The sequence below is a fragment of the Leptodactylus fuscus genome, chromosome 2, assembly GCF_031893055.1.
Source record: "Leptodactylus fuscus isolate aLepFus1 chromosome 2, aLepFus1.hap2, whole genome shotgun sequence".
Taxonomy (NCBI): domain Eukaryota; kingdom Metazoa; phylum Chordata; class Amphibia; order Anura; family Leptodactylidae; genus Leptodactylus; species Leptodactylus fuscus.
Genome location: NC_134266.1, coordinates 10,147,019 through 10,167,594, shown reverse-complemented (window position 1 = coordinate 10,167,594; position 20,576 = coordinate 10,147,019).

Genomic DNA, 20,576 nt, shown 5'->3' with positions numbered 1-20,576 from the left:
CTAGGAGAGGTAAGTATCAGGGGGTTTTATGTTATAAGTTTGCAGATGAAGAGGGACATTAAACTGTGAGGGCAGATGGAGGGGGGACAATAAACTGGGGGGCACATGAGGGAGACATTAAATTATGGAGCAGCTGGAGGGTGATATTAAACTGTGAGTGCACCAGGAGACTTTATACTGTGGGGTCAATTTGAGGAGAACATTATAATGTGGGGGAATGTGATATTAGGGTTATTGTGTGGGGAGCACAAAGGGAAATGGATTGGAATGGGCGGAGTCAATTAGAAGTGGGTGGAGCTAAATTTGCTGCAGCACAGAGCGCAGTATGGCTGGGGGTGTATCTGAGGACATAGCAGCTGCAGCAGAGAGAACGGTATGACCGGGAATATCTGAGGACATGAATGTAAAATGAATGTTGATATACATAGTATAGCACAGTATGATGTAGTATAGAAAAGTATAGTATAGCGCAGTATAGTGTAGTATAGAGGAGTGCAGTATAGTATAGTGCAGTATGGCGTTAGTATAGTATATTGTAGTATAGGGTAGTGTAGTATAGTATAGTAAAGTGTAGCATTGTATAGTATAGGGTAGTATAGTATAGTAAAATGTAGTAAAGCCGCGCTGATTCCACATGTCTCTTCGGTGGCCTCTCAGTTTTTGACCAATGTGTTAATAACGCAGAAAATATATTCAAGTCACATCAACATATTCCATACATATAAATAACCAGAACAGTGCAAATACACCAAATTAACAAAATATTATTAATTTTGCCATCAACAATATTAAAAGCAGCAATAAGATGGCACAAAGGATAAAGACAAAATACTCCTGCACCACACTCGAAAAATATTTGTTTTTACAATAATACCAATAAATGTGAAGGTAACAAATTGTTGAGGTCCGCAATACTTTGGTCCAATTAAAATTCAACTTTTAATAAATCTTCTTAAAAATCCATAATGATTTACATGATATAACAGAAGAAAAAATAACAAACAAGTAAAAAAAACGGGCGTTTTTTTTACTTGTTGTTTGTTATTTTTTCTTCTGTTATATCATGTACATCATTATGGATTTTTAAGAAGATTTATTAAAAGTTGAATTTTAATTGGACCAAAGTATTGCGGACCTCAACAATTTGTTACCTTCACATGAAAGCTTTTCTCTTTGGAGTCCAGAGATTTGGAAGGTCGTGCACCCTTTGGTTTCCACTATATGGTGAGTGACAGTGTCTGCTTTTTTTGAACTTTTTTGTAATACCAATAAATAACAGGTAACCAGAAGATAAATTATACGCAACAATGTTTAAAACTATACGTAAACTCCACCATAGGTGTAAAAAAAGTCAACCAACTCAAATCACGTACAACCTCTATTGCAACAAACAGCTGGCGCCAAAACAAAGGTGCAGTTCGTGCAACAGAGTCTGTGTGCTGACCGCACCACAAGGACTGCACTTGTGCATGTGAATGGGGCTCCCCACTTCATAACTGCACTGCCACTCCAAGCGCTGAGGAGCTCCACGCTTCATAGAACTACAAAGCACACAATACCTCCAAAGGTATGTGTGCTTTGTATGAATAATGATGTAGGCTGCCATGTTACTAGCATCGCAGCCTGTTTGGGGGTGGGACTTTCACTTTAAAGGAGTGTTCACATTGTGTTTTTGGCCTCCCTTGCCGGGATACGTTGGTAACCAGTCACAATCAGCTCCCCACTTATCCCTGCACGGAGAACTGGCCATTAAAAAAAAAGAGGGGCCTGCAGTTCTTCGTGCAGGGATAATCCTGATGATCCTGTGGATTTTATAGGAAAACGGGTGATATGTGTGTATAAAAGGTATGCGGTCTTTGTTGTCAAGTGAGGGTCTAGACTTATGTGATTTGTCAAAGGTGGTCTCGTGTTGAGGATAACCTCTTTCAGTAAATTTTGATCTCATCTCACTGAGTCGTTTCTGTTTAAGGATGTTATTGGAGACAATATGGTTGACCCTTTGATATTGGGACAATGGAAGAGATCTCTTGGTGGCTAATGGGTGATAACTTGTGTAGTGAAGGAGACTATTGCGATCCTTAGGTTTTGAGAAGAGATCAGTTTGTAAAGAGCTGTCCATTTGTTTAATAACTGTGCTGTCCAGAATAGTCAATGTGTTGAGAGTGAAAATGAATAGTGAACTGTAATTCAGTCCAAATGGAATGTAAGAAAGAGTGGCATTGTTCCAAGGAATCCAACGGGCCCTCTCATATGCAAAAGATGTCATCGATATACCGTTTCCAACAACGGCAATGGCTTTTAAACAGATTATTGGTATAAACAAATTTTACTTCGAAAAGGGCCATGTAGGCATTTGCATATGGGGGGGCCACGTTGGACCCCATGGCAGTACCCTGGATTTGAAGATAATCATCCTGAAAAAGGAAATAATTGTTAGTAAGGATAAGTTCTAAAACAACCGTGCAGTACTCAATAGTCGATGGAGATTTACCTGAGGACTCAAGAAGCGTGCGAGTCGCCACTAGGCCCTTCTGGTGAACAATTGAGGTGTAAAGGCTAGCCTTCCTCTGTTCTAGGGTAATGTAATGTGCACCTATTCGTGCTGGAATTTTAGCAAATTCTTTATTTACCAATTGTACAAACATTACACTAGTTGCCCCCAGTATAAACTGGGTCAGCTGGAGGGGGACACTAAACTGTGGGGTCAATTACAGGAGAACATTATAATGTGGGGGTAATATTAGAGTTACTGTGTGGGGAGCACAAAGAGAAATGGATTGGAATGGGCGGAGTCAATTTAGAAGTGGGTGGGGTTAAATTTGCATATTCTGTCCCTTTTTTGTCCTTTCAAAGTTGGGAGGTATGGAATAGTATAGTGCAGTAATACTATAGTGTAGGGTGGTATAGTATATATAAGATAGTAATGTGTAGCATGGTATAGGGGAGTGTAGTAGACGGTAGTATAGTATAGGAAAGGGTAGTGTGGTGTAGTATAATATAGTATAGAGTAATATAGTATAGGGTAGTGTAATATAGTCTCAGGTTCATTGTCCCATTGTTTCATTATTTCTCACTTTACAGGACAAGGTAAATCCTACAAGTGCAGCAGAGAAGATAAGGATTATTATCAGCAGTGACCACTAGATGGCAGTAGAGGATCACAAATAACACTGTTATTCTGTATCATCAAACGTAAGCAGCGGCCCCAGGGTCTTAGTGCTCGACCTAATGATGGAAACATCTATATCTATATATATTATTAGTATACTATAGTATAGCTATACAGACATTAAAGTATCATCCAAAGACCTCCTACTCCGCTCTGCTCTCATCCGCTCCTCACACAACCGTCTCCAAGATTTTGTTATGTCAGTCCAGGTAGCTGCAACGGGGCTAAGGAATAGCAGTAGGGAATCTCGCCCTGCACTACTCCCACTAGCTATCCCGGTCCCTGCCTCACGGGTGTGGGTCGGCTGTACTCAGGCTAAGCCTGACCCCGACAGCTCCTCTCTCACTGATTCCGTAGGCCTAGAGGGAAGTGGGAGAAGGAATGCCCTATAAGACCTCTAGGGACTGGAGACTAAAGGGGGTCACCCCTAACGAACAAGTGAAGCTGCTACTGACAGGGACTGACAAGGGTGTGCGCTGACTAACAACACAAGCAGCACACAGGAAAAATGTGGGAAAGGATTCCTCCAAACCAATATGGGAAGGAACCTTACACTAGGAAACAAACACAGGGAAACTGAGTAGAAATCAAAGGATAAGGCAATTCACTCACACAGTCAATTATACACAGAGGAAGGATTGGTGAACACAGAAGGGAAAACACACAAACCAACTCGTTCACCCAAACCTCCCAAAAACCAACCACGGAACTTCCTCTATCCCAGAACACCACCTACTCCTCCTGCTAAGGCCTAGCTCTATAAAAGTGACACTCAGCACAGAACCATGGGAGGCATGGGTTTATATACAGAGTAGAGACCACTCCTCCCAGGTGCAAATGGGAGGACAGACTAATCAACCAGGAAATAAAGCTGCCTACCAGCAGTGCGCACGTGCAAGTCAGAAGGTGTGCACCAATACTCACGACAGGACAACCCCGCAGCGCCAGGATGCCACCCCAGACACTGCGCAGCCAAAAACTCCCCAGGTAAGAAAAATAGAAAGTAATGAACCTAAATACTCCTAACAGATTTCTCCCGTACATCCCTATACTCTGGAACTCCTTACCACGACACATAAGACTGACCCCCACAATCACAGGCTTCAAGAAGGCTCTGAAGACTAATGGAAGGCCTACACCCCCCAATAACACTATCACCACACCGCCATCTGTACAGCCTCTCCCCACCTTCCGTCTCTATCCCTCTCCCTCATAGACTGTAAGCCCTCGCGGGCAGGGCCCTCTACCCCACTGTGCCAGTCAGTCATTGTTAGCATTATATCTGTTTGTATATCTTGTGAATTGTATGTAACCCCTCTAATGTAAAGCACCATGGAATGAATATAATAATTAATGTATATATATATATATATATATATATATACAGTCCTATGAAAAAGTTTGGGCACCCCTATTAATCTTAATCATTTTTAGTTCTAAATATTTTGGTATTTGCAACAGCCATTTCAGTTTGATATATCTAATAACTGATGGACACAGTAATATTTCAGGATTGAAATGAGGTTTATTGTACTAACAGAAAATGTGCAATATGCATTAAACCAAAATTTGACCGGTGCAAAAGTATGGGCACCTCAACAGAAAAGTGACATTAATATTTAGTACATCCTCCTTTTGCAAAGATAACAGCCTCTAGTCGCTTCCTGTAGCTTTTAATCAGTTCCTGGATCCTGGATGAAGGTATTTTGGACAAACAATTCAAGTTCAGTTAAGTTAGATGGTCGCCGAGCATGGACAGCCCGCTTCAAATCATCCCACAGATGTTCAATGATATTCAGGTCTGGGGACTGGGATGGCCATTCCAGAACATTGTAATTGTTCCTCTGCATGAATGCCTGAGGATTTGGAGCGGTGTTTTGGATCATTGTCTTGCTGAAATATCCATCCCCGGCGTAACTTCAACTTCGTCACTGATTCTTGAACATTATTCTCAAGAATCTGCTGATACTGAGTGGAATCCATGCGACCCTCAACTTTAACAAGATTCCCGATGCCGGCATTGGCCACACAGCCCCAAAGCATGATGGAACCTCCACCAAATCTTACAGTGGGTAGCATGTGTTTTTCTTGGAATGCTGTTTCTTTTTGGACGCCATGCATAACGCCTTTTTTTATAACCAAACAACTCAATTTTTGTTTCCAAAATGAAGCTGCCTTGTCCAAATGTGCTTTTTCATACCTCAGGCAACTCTATTTGTGGCGTACGTGCAGAAACGGCTTCTTTCTCATCACTCTCCCATAGAGCTTCTATTTGTGCAAAGTGCGCTGTATAGTTGACCGATGCACAGTGACACCATCTGCAGCAAGATGATGCTGCAGCTCTTTGGAGGTGGTCTGTGGATTGTCCTTGACTCTTCTCACCATTCTTCTTCTCTGCCTTTCTGATATTTTTCTTGGCCTGCCACTTCTGGGCTTAACAAGAACTGTCCCTGTGGTCTTCCATTTCCTTACTATGTTCCTCACAGTGGAAACTGACAGGTTAAATCTCTGAGACAACGTTTTGTATCCTTCCCCTGAACAACTATGTTGAACAATCTTTGTTTTCAGATCATTTGAGAGCGGGCTGTCCATGTTCGGCGACCATCAAACTTAACTGAACTTGAATTGTTTTGTAGAAAGAAATGGTCCAAAATACCTTCATCCAGGATCCAGGAACTGATTAAAAGCTACAGGAAGCGACTAGAGGCTGTTATCTTTGCAAAAGGAGGATGTACTAAATATTAATGTCACTTTTCTGTTGAGGTGCCCATATTTTTGCACCGGTCAAATTTTGGTTTAATGCATATTGCGCATTTTCTGTTAGTACAATAAACCTCATTTCAATTCTGAAATATTACTGTGTCCATCAGTTATTAGATATATCAAACTGAAATGGCTGTTGCAAACACCAAAATATTTAGAACTAAAAATGATTAAGATTAATAGGGGTGCCCAAACTTTTTCATAGGACTGTATATATATATATATAGTAAGCCAATGGCCGGCAAAATAATGGAGGGGGTGTACATCGCGCCCAGACTGCTCAGGTGGGCAAGATGAGAGGAAGTCCAGGAATGACTTGGTTCTCAGCAGAAAGCTTTTGTCTTCTGAGCATTTTGTTACATGCTCAGTACTGGGCTGGATTTTTTAGGAATGACAGGTAGGATTGGCAGTGGGACCTGTCATTCCACACCCCTTCCAATCCACACATTGTGGATGTTTCTGCAGCGTGTCAGCTGCTGTGGATTGTCCTAATCATGGAGGTTTAAAAGGTCAGCTCCAGCAGCAAGACTTTGGTCAGAGCTGGGCTGCAGGACCAGCTGGAAGGTCACACTGTGGGAGCTGTGTCTGGTACCTTTCAATTTTTACTATTGAAACTGCTGTTATAGGTGAGGTAACCTGTTGATGTTTAGTTAGAGACCAGCCGAGCAGGTATTTATTTTTGTATTGTTTTCCTTTTGTTGCTGCGCTACCCTTTTTTTTTTTTTTTTTTTTTAGTGAAAACCCACAGTGCGAAAACACAGCGTTTTGGCCACAGCAGAAACACAATAATAGAGAATGATGCGTTTTATAGTACCTGCAAAGTATTCTGGCTAATCCCATACACACATTGCCGAAATAAAAGTCTGCAGCGGAAAAGTTGCATTTTCACAGCGCCAATTATACCGGTGGAAACATCGGCGTTTTCCATATACGTATAACACTGGAGAACAATTTGTAACACAATTTCTGTTGAGTTTGATTTTTGAGCTGTTTTATAGTTAATTTGGCATTCTGGTTTCTATACTGTAGTTAGTTTTTTTCTACCACGTCAAGTTTTTTCTCTACACCTTATAAGCTATAAGCAAAAATTATTTTACCTCAATATGTAATTAATGTTCGATAAAAAAAACGATTTGTATAAACACAATTTAACTTGCAGTAACTTTTATAGCCTTTGTATGGATAAAATGATTCTTTGTACAGGATATTTGGTAAGTTTTAAATTTATTTTTCTTTATATGCACAATTTCTATGACTTTTGACGGTATCCTGTAGCTTAACCGGTTAAGGACCGAGCCCAAAAGTATGTTAAAGACCAGGCCTTTTTTTTCAAAACTGACATGTGTCACTTTAAATGGCAATAACTTTGAGACGCTTTAACATAGACAAGTGATTCTGAGATTGTTTTTTCGTAACACCTTGTACTTCATGTCAGTAGTAAATTTTGGTCGGTATGTTATGTCTTTGATTATTAAAAAATATGAAATTTGGCGAAAATTTGGAAAAAAATGCAGTTTTCAAACTTTGAAATTGCATGTCTTTCAAATAGAAAGTCATACCACCCAAATTTTTTCATAAATATAATTAACCATGTCTTTCATTTATGTAGCAATCAAATTTTAATCACTCTTTAATTTTTTTCAGATATTATAAGGCTTACAAATCAAGCAGTAATTTTCAAAATTTTCAAGAATATTTCCAAAACACATTTTTCAAGGGACCAGTTCAGTTCAGAAGGGAACTTGAAAGGCCTCTGTAATAAAAAACCCCATAAGTCACCCCATTCTAAAAACTGCACTCCTGAAAGAATCCAAAACAGCAGGTAGAAAGTTTTTTAACCCTTTCAGCATTTCACAGTAATTAAAACAAAATGGAGGTCAAATTTACATTTTTCAATTCCTATCACTAATATATTCATTTAGCCCTAGAATTTACACATTTACTAAGAGTTAAAAGAGGAAATGCACCCCACATTTTGTTGCACAATTTCTTCCGAACACGACAATACCCCATAAGTGCTGTTACCCTAATGTACGGGCACACAATCGCTCTCAGAACGGATGGAGCGCTAATTGGATTTTGTAGGCCAGATTTTGATAAAATAGTTTGCAGGCACCATGTCCCATTTGCAGAGCTCCCAAGGTGCCAAAATAGTGGAAACCCCCCAAATGTGACCCCATTTTGGAAACTAGACCCCTCAAGGAATTTATCAAGGGGTATAGTGAGCCCTTTGACCCTACAGGTGTCTCACAGATTTATTTACCATTTAGACGTGAAAATGAAAAATTACTTTTTTTGTAATAAAATGTTACTGTAGCCCCAAATTTTTCATCTTTACAAGGGGTTAAAGGAGAAACTGCACCCCATATTTTGTTGCACAATTTCTCCCGAACACAACAATACCCCATATGTGCTGGTACCCTAATGTACGGGCACACGGTCGCTCTCAGAACGGATGGAGCGCTAATTGGATTTTGTAGGCCAGATTTTGATAAAATAGTTTGCAGGCACCATGTCCCATTTGCAGAGCTCCCAAGGTGCCAAAATAGTGGAAACCCCCCAAATGTGACCCCATTTTGGAAACTAGACCCCTCAAGGAATTTATCAAGGGGTATAGTGAGCCCTTTGACCCTACAGGTGTCTCACAGATTTATTTACCATTTAGACGTGAAAATGAAAAATTACTTTTTTTGTAATAAAATGTTACTGTAGCCCCAAATTTTTCATCTTTACAAGGGGTTAAAGGAGAAACTGCACCCCATATTTTGTTGCACAATTTCTCCCGAACACAACAATACCCCATATGTGCTGGTACCCAAATGTACGGGCACACGGTCGCTCTCAGAGCGGATGGAGCGCTAATTGGATTTTGTAGGCCAGATTTTGCTAGAATACTTTTCAGGCACCATGTCGCATTTGCAGAGCTCCCAAGGTGCCAAAATAGTGGAAACCCCCCAAATGTGACCCCATTTTGGAAACTAGACCCCTCAAGGAATTTATCAAGGGGTATAGTGAGCCCTTTGACCCTACAGATGTCTCACAGATTTATTTACCATTTAGACGTGAAAATGAAAAATTACTTTTTTTGTAATAAAATGTTACTGTAGCCCCAAATTTTTCATCTTTACAAGGGGTTAAAGGAGAAAATGCACCCCATATTTTGTTGCACAATTTCTCCCGAACACAACAATACCCCATATGTGCTGGTACCCTAATGTACGGGCACACGATCGCTCTCAGAACGTATGGAGCGCTAATTGGATTTTGTAGGCCAGATTTTGATAAAATAGTTTGCAGGCACCATGTCCCATTTGCAGAGCTCCCAAGGTGCCAAAATAGTGGAAACCCCCAAATGTGACCCCATTTTGGAAACTAGACCCCTCAAGGAATTTATCAAGGGGTATAGTGAGCCCTTTGACCCTACAGGTGTCTCACAGATTTATTTACCATTTAGACGTGAAAATGAAAAATTACTTTTTTCATAATAAAATGTTACTGTAGCCCCAAATTTTTCATCTTTACAAGGGGTTAAAGGAGAAACTACCCCATATTTTGTTACACAATTTCTCCCGAACACGACAATACCACATATGTGCTGTTACCGTAAAGTACGGGCACATGGTCGCTCTCAGAACGGATGGAGCGCTAATTGGATTTTGTAGGCCAGATTTTGCTAGAATACTTTTCAGGCACCATGTCCCATTTGCAGAGCTCCCAAGGTGCCAAAACAGTGGAAACCCCCAAAATATGACCCCATTTTGGAAACTAGACCCTTCAAGGAATTTATCAAGGGGTATAGTGAGCACTTTGACCCTACAGGAGTTTCACAGAATTGGCCCAGCAAATTGGAAAATGACATTTTTTGCTATAAAATGTTGCATTAACCCAAAATTTTGCATTTCCACAAGGGGTTAAAGGAGAAATTGCACCCACATTTTGTTACACAATTTCTCCCGAACGTGACAATACCCCATATGTGCTGGTAATCTAATGTACGAACGGATGGAGCGCTAATTGGATTTTGTAGGCCAGATTTTGCTAGAATAGTTTGCAGGCATCATGTCCCTTTTGCAGAGCCCCCAAAGTGCCAAAACAGTGGAAACCCCCAAAATATCACCCCATTTTGGAAACTAGACCCTTCAAGGAATTTATCAAGGGGTATATTGAGCACTTTGACCCTACAGTTGTTTCACAGAATTGGCCCAGCAAATGGGAAAATGACATTTTTTGCTATAAAATGTTGCTTTACCCCAAATTTTGCATTTCCACAAGGGGTTAAAGGAGAAATTGCACCCCACATTTTGTTACCCAATTTCTCCCGAACGTGACAATACCCCATATGTGCTGGTACCCGAATGTACGGGCACACGGTCGCTCTCAGAACGGATGGAGCGCTAATTGGATTTTGTAGGCCAGATTTTGCTAGAATAGTTTGCAGGTATTCAATAAGTGCTTTAGCATCTTCTTAGAGTATCCAGATTTTTTGTGAAATGTTGAAAAAGATGCAAAAAAATGTAATTAGTATTTTTGTTCCCCAATGTATTCATCTAGGGGTATAATTTAGGGAATTTAGAGTTTATAACAATAGGAATTTGCAGGTTTATGCAAAAGATGGGGCTTGGTGGCAATCACAAAATTAGAAATGGAATTTTCTGGGGAAGAGATCTAATAATGAAGAACAGTGTGGTATCTCTCAAAGCAAGGGACAATACACAGGCCTGGTTTTGAGGGGCATGAGGGACAATGGTAACGGGTATCTCTGCGTCGCCCATTTTTGGTGCAGACACGGCATTTTTTTTGCGCGTTAGCTCGTGTTGTTGTGGAGGGAAGTAGACTAATAAAATGCCTTTCAGTGAGTCGTTTGACATCTTCAGACTGGGGGGTCTCTATGGGGTCCTGAGGGTCAAAAAGGAGGTTGTGAATTATTTTTTCCTGGAAATCCAGATATTTGTCGGTGCCTCCCTTCTTTTTATAAAGTAAAAAGGCATTTTGGATTCCAATTTGTATTAGGTAGATGGCCACTTTTTTATACCAGGTTTTGGTTTTTCTTTTTACTAGATAGGGCTGTAAGATTTGATCACTTAAATCCACCCCCCCCATGTGTTTGTTATACTCGGACACACTTATTGGCTTATGCTTGTCTGCTGTGGCCCCTCTTTCCCTCACTGCCACTGTTCCTGTGGGGTGTATTGTGCTCAGCACATAGACATCTCTCCTATCTCTGTATTTCACCGCCAACAGCTCCTCACAAGAATAAGAACAGGACTCCCCCTTTTGTATGCCCTTCCCCACTAGCTGCTGCGGAAAACCAATTCGGTTTTTGCGCATGGTTCCACATGCACCTGTGCTTGCACAATGCAAGTGTCTAAATAGGGCCACACCTGAATAGAAGTTGTCACAATACAAGTGGTACCCTTTGTGTAGCAGGGGCTGCATTATCTCCACCACTATTTTACTACTGATGGGAAAATTTGGGGGGCATCCTGGGGAATTAATTTTTTTATCTCGTCCCTCATATATTCTGAAGGCGGCGGTGTAGCCAGAACTGCTTTCGCAAAGCTTATATAGCTTTATGCCATATCTTGCCCGTTTGGAAGGGAGATATTGGCGAAAGCTCAGTCTACCGTGAAAACTAAGGAGGGATTCGTCCACACTGACGTTTTGCTCTGGGGTGTAATGTTGTAAAAAGGAGTGGTTCAAATAATTTATGAGGGGTCTCAGTTTGAATAACCGATCACGGTTTGGATCATTACTTGGGGGGGCCTGTGAATTATCACTGAAGTGAAGGAACCTCATTAGTCGCTCATAGCGAAGCCTGGACATGACTGCCGAATATATAGGGGTTGACTGTGCGGGACTTTTTGACCAATATGATCTGATTGAGGGCTTTTTTACAATACCCATATTTAGGGTGAGGCCCCAAAATTTTTTCATTTCCACCAGATCTGTGGGTGTCCAATCTTTGGCATGGGCAGAGGAAGGTTTTTGGGTTATGTACTGGGTGGCATATAAATTTGTTTGAAGGACAATGTCATTGAGGAGGTCGTCGCTTATGAATAAACTAAAATAATTCATGTGGGTAAACTGGGAATCATCCACTGTTATGCCAGGAGATGCAGTAAATGGGTGGACTCTAGGGGCAAAAGATGGAGCAGGTGCCCACTGGAGGGAACGCACATCAATTAGTGGGAAAGTGTCACTGTCTGCTGCCGCACTGCTAGTTCCGGCACCTTCACCATCTGAAGAGTCAATGTCATCAGGGAGAACGTCTCCTGAAGACACATCTGAAATGACACTTGTATTGTCATTTTCATTGTCTGCAAATGTTTCAGTGTCAGACGCATCTGATGCATCTGACCAAAGAATGGCGTATGCCTCCTCACTAGTATAAAACCTCCTCGCCATAATGTCACTGATTGCGAGCCCTCTTTGGTAGAGTGGCTGTAAAGCGCCGCAGAATATGTTAGCGCTATACAAGTCACAGATATATATATACCTATATGGCGGGTATATATATATGTATATATATATCTAAAATTTATACGGTAGATATATATATAGTGCTAGAGAGCTGATTATTGTGAGCCCTCTTTGGTAGAGTGGCTGTAAAGCGCCGCAGAATATGTTAGCGCTATACAAGTCACAGATATATATATACCTATATGGCGGGTATATATATATGTATATATATATCTAAAATTTATACGGTAGATATATATATAGTGCTAGAGAGCTGATTATTGTGAGCCCTCTTTGGTAGAGTGGCTGTAAAGCGCCGCAGAATATGTTAGCGCTATACAAGTCACAGATATATATATATATATACCTATATGGCGGGTATATATATATATATATGTATATATATATCTATCTAAAATTTATACGGTAGATATATATATAGTGCTAGAGAGCTGATTATTGTGAGCCCTCTTTGGTAGAGTGGCTGTAAAGCGCCGCAGAATATGTTAGCGCTATACAAGTCACAGATATATATATATACCTATATGGCGGGTATATATATATATGTATATATATATATCTAAAATTTATACGGTAGATATATATATATATATGGTGCTAGAGAGCAATTTATTGTGAGCCCTATAGGGTACGGTGACTGACACTTTCTGTAAAGCGCCACAGAATATGTTAGCGCTATACAAGTGACAGAAATATATATATATACCTATATGGTGGGTATATATATATATATCTCCCTATCTAGCTCTGATATACACAGATATATATATATATTTATTTTTTTATATATATATATATATGATCTATATATAGATCTGGGGATAGGGGATTAGGAATTAGGGGATCGATGGGTTTGGGGGCAGGATCGGGCAGTGGAAAGTGTGTATAGGGGTGTTTTTTAGCAAGCAATGTCTCAAGTCTCTCTCCTTCTTCTCTTCTCCTCACAAAGTAACAATGTGTAAGGAGAAGAGGAGAGGGAGGAGACTTAAGACGCTGGCTATACTGTAAATAAAAGAGATCGCTGTGACTTGCTGTCACAGCGATCACATGACCGGGGACCAATCAGATCGGTCCCCGGCATCTTCACCAAGTCCCGGGCTAGAGGTAGGGGCGGGACTGTTACCAGGGGGGGGCGCGATCTGCTCTAAAATGGCACCTAAAGACCGGACGTATTTCGACAATAGTCCGGTCTTTAGGTACCATCACATGAGGCCGTAAATTTACGTACGGCGGTCCTCATGTGGTTAAAAAGTTGACGTGATAGACAAAAACTGCGGTTATTTTCGGATCCAGCGGCCAAAAGTGAGTTGAAGACAAGTCACAGATTTAAGACAATGAAATTGCTGTTCCCCAGTGTAATAGGTGCAAAGAGTCCGCAGAGGTAAACTCTGAGATCACAACAACACTGCAGAAAAATATACAATGTGTTTCTGCCACAGTCTTTTTCGCAGCATGGGGCCTCAGCCTAAAGGGGTTGTTTCATATGTATGTAAATTTTTTTTGCATAGCCAAACTAGTTGCTTGTAACCCTATATAAGTCAGGTGCACAAGCAACAAGGCAAATGTCTGTCCCTACACACAATAAAATATTTATATACATATAGAATTATCAAATACGACCGCTATATACTAAATGCTGTGATGTCACCCACTGACCACTATACCAGGACTAAATACTGTGATGTCACCCGCTGATCACTATACCAGGACTAAATACTGTCCCGTCACCCACTGTGTGTGATGTTCCTACCCTGCACTGTAATAGGACGCTGCAGTAAGATAAGTGGTTTGTTCCTAGGACCCACGTACTCCTCACTGGTGAGTGCCGGTGCCTTACAATGACATAGACTGCACCTCTGCAGGTTTGTGGCTGGACAATGATCCTGGAATACCTGAAGACTGATGCAGGCGATGTGCATTATATAGGATATGGCCGTGAACACGGCAGCATCACATGACCCTTTGTTAGTGGCCACTTTCAGGCTACCAAGGCTTGGTGTTTTGCAAAAAGATTCACCAAGACAATTTTTAGAGGGAACTTATTAGTAAAACACTGACCAGTCCGTATCTTGACCTCTGTACAGATTGCAGATACTTCCACATAGGATAACTGTCTGCTGTTGATGTCCCATTGCAGGAAACCAGAAGAGGATTTTTCTGATCTACTCCCCAACAAACAATGCTCAGAATGACCTGCAGCATGAGTGAACACGAGGCTACTGCAGTATAAGCGGCAATGAGGCTGATGCAGCATAAGCGGACATGAGGCTGCTGTAGTATAAGCGGACATGAGGCTGCTGCAGTATAAGTGGCCATGAGGCTACTGCAGTATAAGAGGACATGAAGCTGCTGCAGCATAAACAAACACGAGGCTACTGCAGTATAAGCATTCATGAGGCTGCTGCAGCATAAACGGCCATGAGGCTACTGCAGTATAAGCAGACATGAGGCTACTGCAGTATAAGCGGTCATGAGGCTGTTGCAGCATAAACGGCCATGAGGCTACTGCAGTATAAGCGGACATGAGGCTGCTGCAGCATAAGCGGATATGAGGCTGCTGCAGCATAAACGGACATGAGGCTGCTGCAGCATAAGCGGTCATGAGGCTGCTGCAGCATAAGCGGCCATGAGGCTGCTGCAGTATAAGTGGCCATGAAGCTGCTGCAGCATAAGCGGCCATGAGGCTGCTGCAGCATAAACAAACACTAGGCTACTGCAGTATAAGCAGCCATGAGGCTGCTGCTGCATAAGCGGTCATGAGGCTGCTGCAGCATAAGCGGACATGAGGCTGCTGCAGTATAAGCAGAGATGAGGCTGCTGCAGCATAAGAGGACATGAGGCTGTTGCAGCATAAGCGGACATGAGGCTGCTGCAGCATAAACAAACATGAGGCTGCTGCAGCATAAGCGGACATGAGGCTGCTGCAGTATAAGCAGAGATGAGGCTGCTGCAGCATAAGAGGACATGAGGCTGTTGCAGCATAAGCGGTCATGAGGCTGCTGCAGCATAAGCGGACATGAGGCTGCTGCAGTATAAGCAGAGATGAGGCTGCTGCAGTATAAGCAGAGATGAGGCTGCTGCAGCATAAGAGGACATGAGGCTGTTGCAGCATAAGCGAACATGAGGCTGCTGTGAGACATTCTGCACTTCAGGTCAGATTATACTGCAGGATTTATTTAGATCTCATCCACTCTGCTGCTATTGTACAATGCAGCAAATAAGCCGCCGACAAGTCCGCAGTGTCTAATCCTCTGCATGTTTATCCTGTGTACACTTAAAGGGGTATTCCCAACTCGTTTTTTCACCAACCTGCATGTTGTGTGCTCTGTTCACTTCCTGGTTTTCTCAGTACATTGCTGGGTGGGGTTTTACTTGCTGTCTCTCAGACAAAGCCAGCTCTGCTAGCTCTCTTCATAGCAGTACATGTTTGCAGTCTGTAATGAGGGATGGTTGTAAATAAAACAGCACAGTATCACTGGAAGATGCACAATATGAAGCTGATGTTGCAGAGCTGGATTTGATAGGTGATGAGAATCCCAAATTTACATGCAACAGGAACAAGAGTCAGCTTGCAATAAACTCCATTTTAGGTCTGTGTTTACAAACAGGGTAACAGACTGCCTGTCTCAGCCATTATCAGCAAAATTCAAATAGCCGACCTGATAACTGGGAGATAGCTCAGAAATAGAAGCTGATTCCGAATCCTGAGCACTCAGCTCCCCCTGCCCTCCTGAGAGAAGGGAGCTACATCACTTGTCCTGGGCGGAGAGAAAAGATCATCCCCAGGTCCGTGGTTATGGAAACGCAGTGTAAACAATGAAATGTAGAATCTCAGATAGCGGACAAACAAAGCAGTTTTGCTGAAGCAGTGTATTTAGGAAAAGTCTTAAATCCACAAAAGCTAGCAGTATAGATAGGATCCTTGAGATGGGACAACCCCTTTAATCTAAAAGGGGCTTTCCTATAACCATATTTTGTCATTTGTCCAGAGAATTGGTGCTGTATCTGATCAGTGGCGGTCCTAGGACTGAAATCGTTATCAATCACACACAAGATCCCATGTTCTCTTGTATCAATGGATTGGTGTTCATGTGCAGGTCTGTTCCATTGAAAGTCTAAGGGACATATGACAAGAGCTGACCTCTGACCTCCACCAGTTCTTTGTACAAAGCAGCCGTGCGCTCACTCACCCACCAACCTATTGATATGGGAGAACAAAGGGCATCTGGCCTCACGTAACAGCAGTCGGGCACTTATCACCTATTTTGAGTTAGAAATTTTGATTATCAAAAAACCTCTTAAAGGGAGCCTTCACATGGAGTTTACACTCTGCTCATTCAGACACGTATACACGAGCGATTCAAAACAGATCCCATTCACTTCAATGTGTGCCGGCTTATGCACGCTACACATTGAAATCAATGGGAGGCTTTTTAACCCATTGATTTCAATGTGTAGCGCGCATATGCCGGCACCCATAGAAATCAATGGGAGCTGGTTTTTACACGCTCATTCTGAACAACTTTTACGTTCAGACTGAGCAGAGCGTATACTTCATGTGAAGGCTCCCTAATGGGCTGGTACATTTAGCCCAGTTGCAGGAGGAGTACAGCTTCCTGTCCATTCTATAGAGCTGATCTAAATCCTGTAGCACCCAGCAGCTCTAACACATGCTGATCCTGGCAGGTCAAGTGAGCAACAACATCATGGCTGCACCTATAGCAGTGTATACAGCGCTCATTGAGCACTGTATACATAGCAATGGGGAATGCAGGGGAAATAATACACCTTCCCTACCTTCTCTCTGGGAGCTCTGGATGAAGTTACAGCTGGCTCCCCGTTTCAGCAGCTGTGAAATTTCGTGCAGCTGTTAAAATCTGCTTGGATGTACCGCTATGTCCTTGTAGAACAAGGCAACCACTTTCCAAACAAAGCTAAAAAGCCAATGGGCAGCCTGGAAGCGGTTAAGTTTATGGTTATAAGGTGAGAAAATGTGAAAAAGTTCAAATGGTATGAATACTTTTGAAAGCCACTGTATACGGACACTATTTTCCTGACGTCCTGTATTGAGAAAGTTTGCTTACTGAGATTTTCCTTTCCTGTAGTCTGGAGGCAGCACGCATAGGATTATTATTCCCCTGGATACAGTCAGTAGAGACAGGTTAATCAGCTGTAATTAAGATCAATTAATTATGTACTTCCTATATAAATCTGGAGAGACTTCACACATTCTTTGTAGCAATGAAAAATGTATCTAAACACAAACATGGGACTGTAAAGCAGTGAGAATTTGGATGGGACCTGCTAAGCTTTTATTAGCAGGTTCTGATAAAGGATCTACTCTCTATGCTAGGCTGTCCAGACTGTTCTCGCTGAAGGTGATGCCAGGTCGCTGTTCTTTAGAACTGTTCCTAAGAGATGTGAATTCTGTAACTTTGGCCAAGACGTTGATGTGACGCATGGCTGTAAGATGAATCTGGAACATTAGGGCATAAACTGTACAAAGACACCGAGCCACAGACTGGTTTGGTGACCTGAAGTTATTTGAAGATGGTTGACAGGGGAATAATAAACCCTTACTGGAAGGGAAAGTCCTGCTGTGCTGGAAATCCCCAACATCGGCTCCTTGAAGTAAGGATGACCATAGGAGACAATAGCAATATGGCTATGGCATCCACCTGCATTTCCACCATCTTCCTGACAGAAAAGAGAATTACAAAAAATGTGTTTGCCCAGATAATGAATATTCCATCCATTGGTACCCAATGACCTGGATAAGGAAGGGAAAGGTTAGTTTCATGGATTTGAGTTGCCATTACATGAGAACCAGAAGGCTCCATCAACTTAATATGTGGTAAGGCCAGAAGATTCAGGTTTTATTCTGCAGGGTGGAGGGCGCCACCAGTGAGACAGTCAGATTTTCTGTTATGTGCAGCCTAAAGTGTAAATCAGAATAGTTGATGAGATTGACCTTAGAGCAGGACGATGACTTAATTCTCTGGAAAGAAGATTATGATTTCGTTCTGCTCATTTATGTAGTAAAATGAGGTTAAGATTGGCCATATGAATAAGGATAATGTGAGGGGACAAAAGAAAGCAAGGATCAGCTTGATGTCTCTCAGGTCATCATTAACTCTTCACATGTGATGAGAAAGAAATCAGTATATTTAGGAAGTCCACTCCATCTAGATAAGATGTTGGCTCGAAGAAAGTGAATGGAAGCTTTGGTTCAAGGATGGCATCAATAGCTGATAAGAGTACTGGCCTCCTCATAGGTAACAAAGTTATTACCCTTCGTCAGACTGGAAAAATATGAAAAGATACATAAAAAGATGATAATTACTCTTACTGGTAATTGGAATTCCCTGAACCTCCACAATGGCACCAACAGAAGGAATGCCACGCCCCCTGGGACAGAAAACAACAGGAGCAATTATCATATTACCCTTTGTAAGCCGATGGCTGGTAAGGTAATAGAGGGGGTGTACATCTCTCCCAGACTACTCAGGTGGGTGAGATGAGAAAACTCCAGGAATGTTTGTTCTCAGCAGACAACTTTCGTCTGCTGAGCATTTTGGGCTGGATTTTTAGGAATGACAGGTAGGTTGGTAGTGGGACCTGTCATTCCACGCCCCCTCCAGTCCAGTCCACACTTTTGGGATGTTCCGGCAGCGACTCAGCTGCAGAGAGTCTCCTCGTCAAGGAGGCTTAAGAAGTTGCTCCACCAGCAACACTTTGGCAGAGTTTGGCTGGAGAGCTGACAGAGATGATTCTACTGGCTTTTGATTTCTGTTATTCTAGGTGAGGTAACCTATTCTATGTTTAGTTAGTGCCTAGCCGGGCAGGTATTTATTTTTGTATTGTTTCCTTTGTTGCTGCACTACCTTTTGTGAGTGAAAATAAAACTCTACTTTTGTTTTGGACTAAACAAACTGGACTTGTGTGTCTATGCCACCCCACCTAGCAACCCCAGACCCTGACACCTTTCTCCTCCACAACAGCATCGACAGGAGGAATGACAGAGGAGCATCAAGGGGGTCCACAGCAGATAGTACTTTGAGGCTAAAAGCTAAATCTCTACTTGAAATCTCATCAAATTTATAATGTTTATAGAACGTGTAAGGATTTGCCCAAGTAGCTGCTTGACAAATCTGCTCAATAGAAGCCGAGGTCACCTCAGCCCAAGAGGAGGCTACTGCAGGAGTAGAATGAGCCTTGAGACCAGACAGGACTGGAATCTGCTTATAATAGAAAGACGAATCCGTCAGGAAATCAAACCTTTACTAGCTGCAGTCCCTTTTTTTCCATGATATTTCAAGAAAAGATGATCTGAACACAAATCCCTCAGTGTGCTGGAGTTAGAGCCAAACACATCTTCTGACATCAATGTTGTGAAATTCCTGTTCCTTACTAGATGAAGGACTCTGACAGAATGATGGAAGGATCACCTCCTGAAGGCAATGAAACTTGGATACTACGTTTCGAAGAAGGTGATGAGGGTGATGTTTAAGGATAATACAATTATCCAAGATGGTCAAAAAGGGGACCTACAGGAGAAGGCCTGAATCTCCCACACACATCTAGCCGTGGTTATAGCCAACAAGAAGGTAGTCCTAAGGGTTAACCACCAGAGAGCAATGTCCAAGAGAGGCTCAAAGGGAGGACCAGATAAAACAGATAACACCAGAGTGACATCCTAGGGAAGTACAGAAGGACAAACAAAAGGACAGAAACTCGAAGTCCCTTTAAAGAGGACCTTTCACCACTTTTGGGCACATGCAGTGTCATATACTACCAGAAAGCCGACAGTGCGCTGAGTTCAGCGCACTGTCGGCTTTCCCGATCTGTGCCCGGTGTAAAGAGCTTACGGTGCCGGTACCGTAGTGCTCTATGGTCAGAAGGGCGTTTCTGACCATTAGCCAGAGACGTCCTTCTGCCTCGCGGCGCCAATCGCGCTGTGCTGTGGAGCCGGGAGGAACGCCCCCTCCCTCTGCTCACACAGCTCGTCCATAGACGAGCATTATCAGGAGCGGGAGGGGGGAGTTCCTCCCGGCTCCACAGCACAGCGCGATTGGCGCCGCGAGGCAGAAGGACGTCTCTGGCTAATGGTCAGAAACGCCCTTCTGACCATAGAGCACTACGGTACCGGCACCATAAGCTCTTT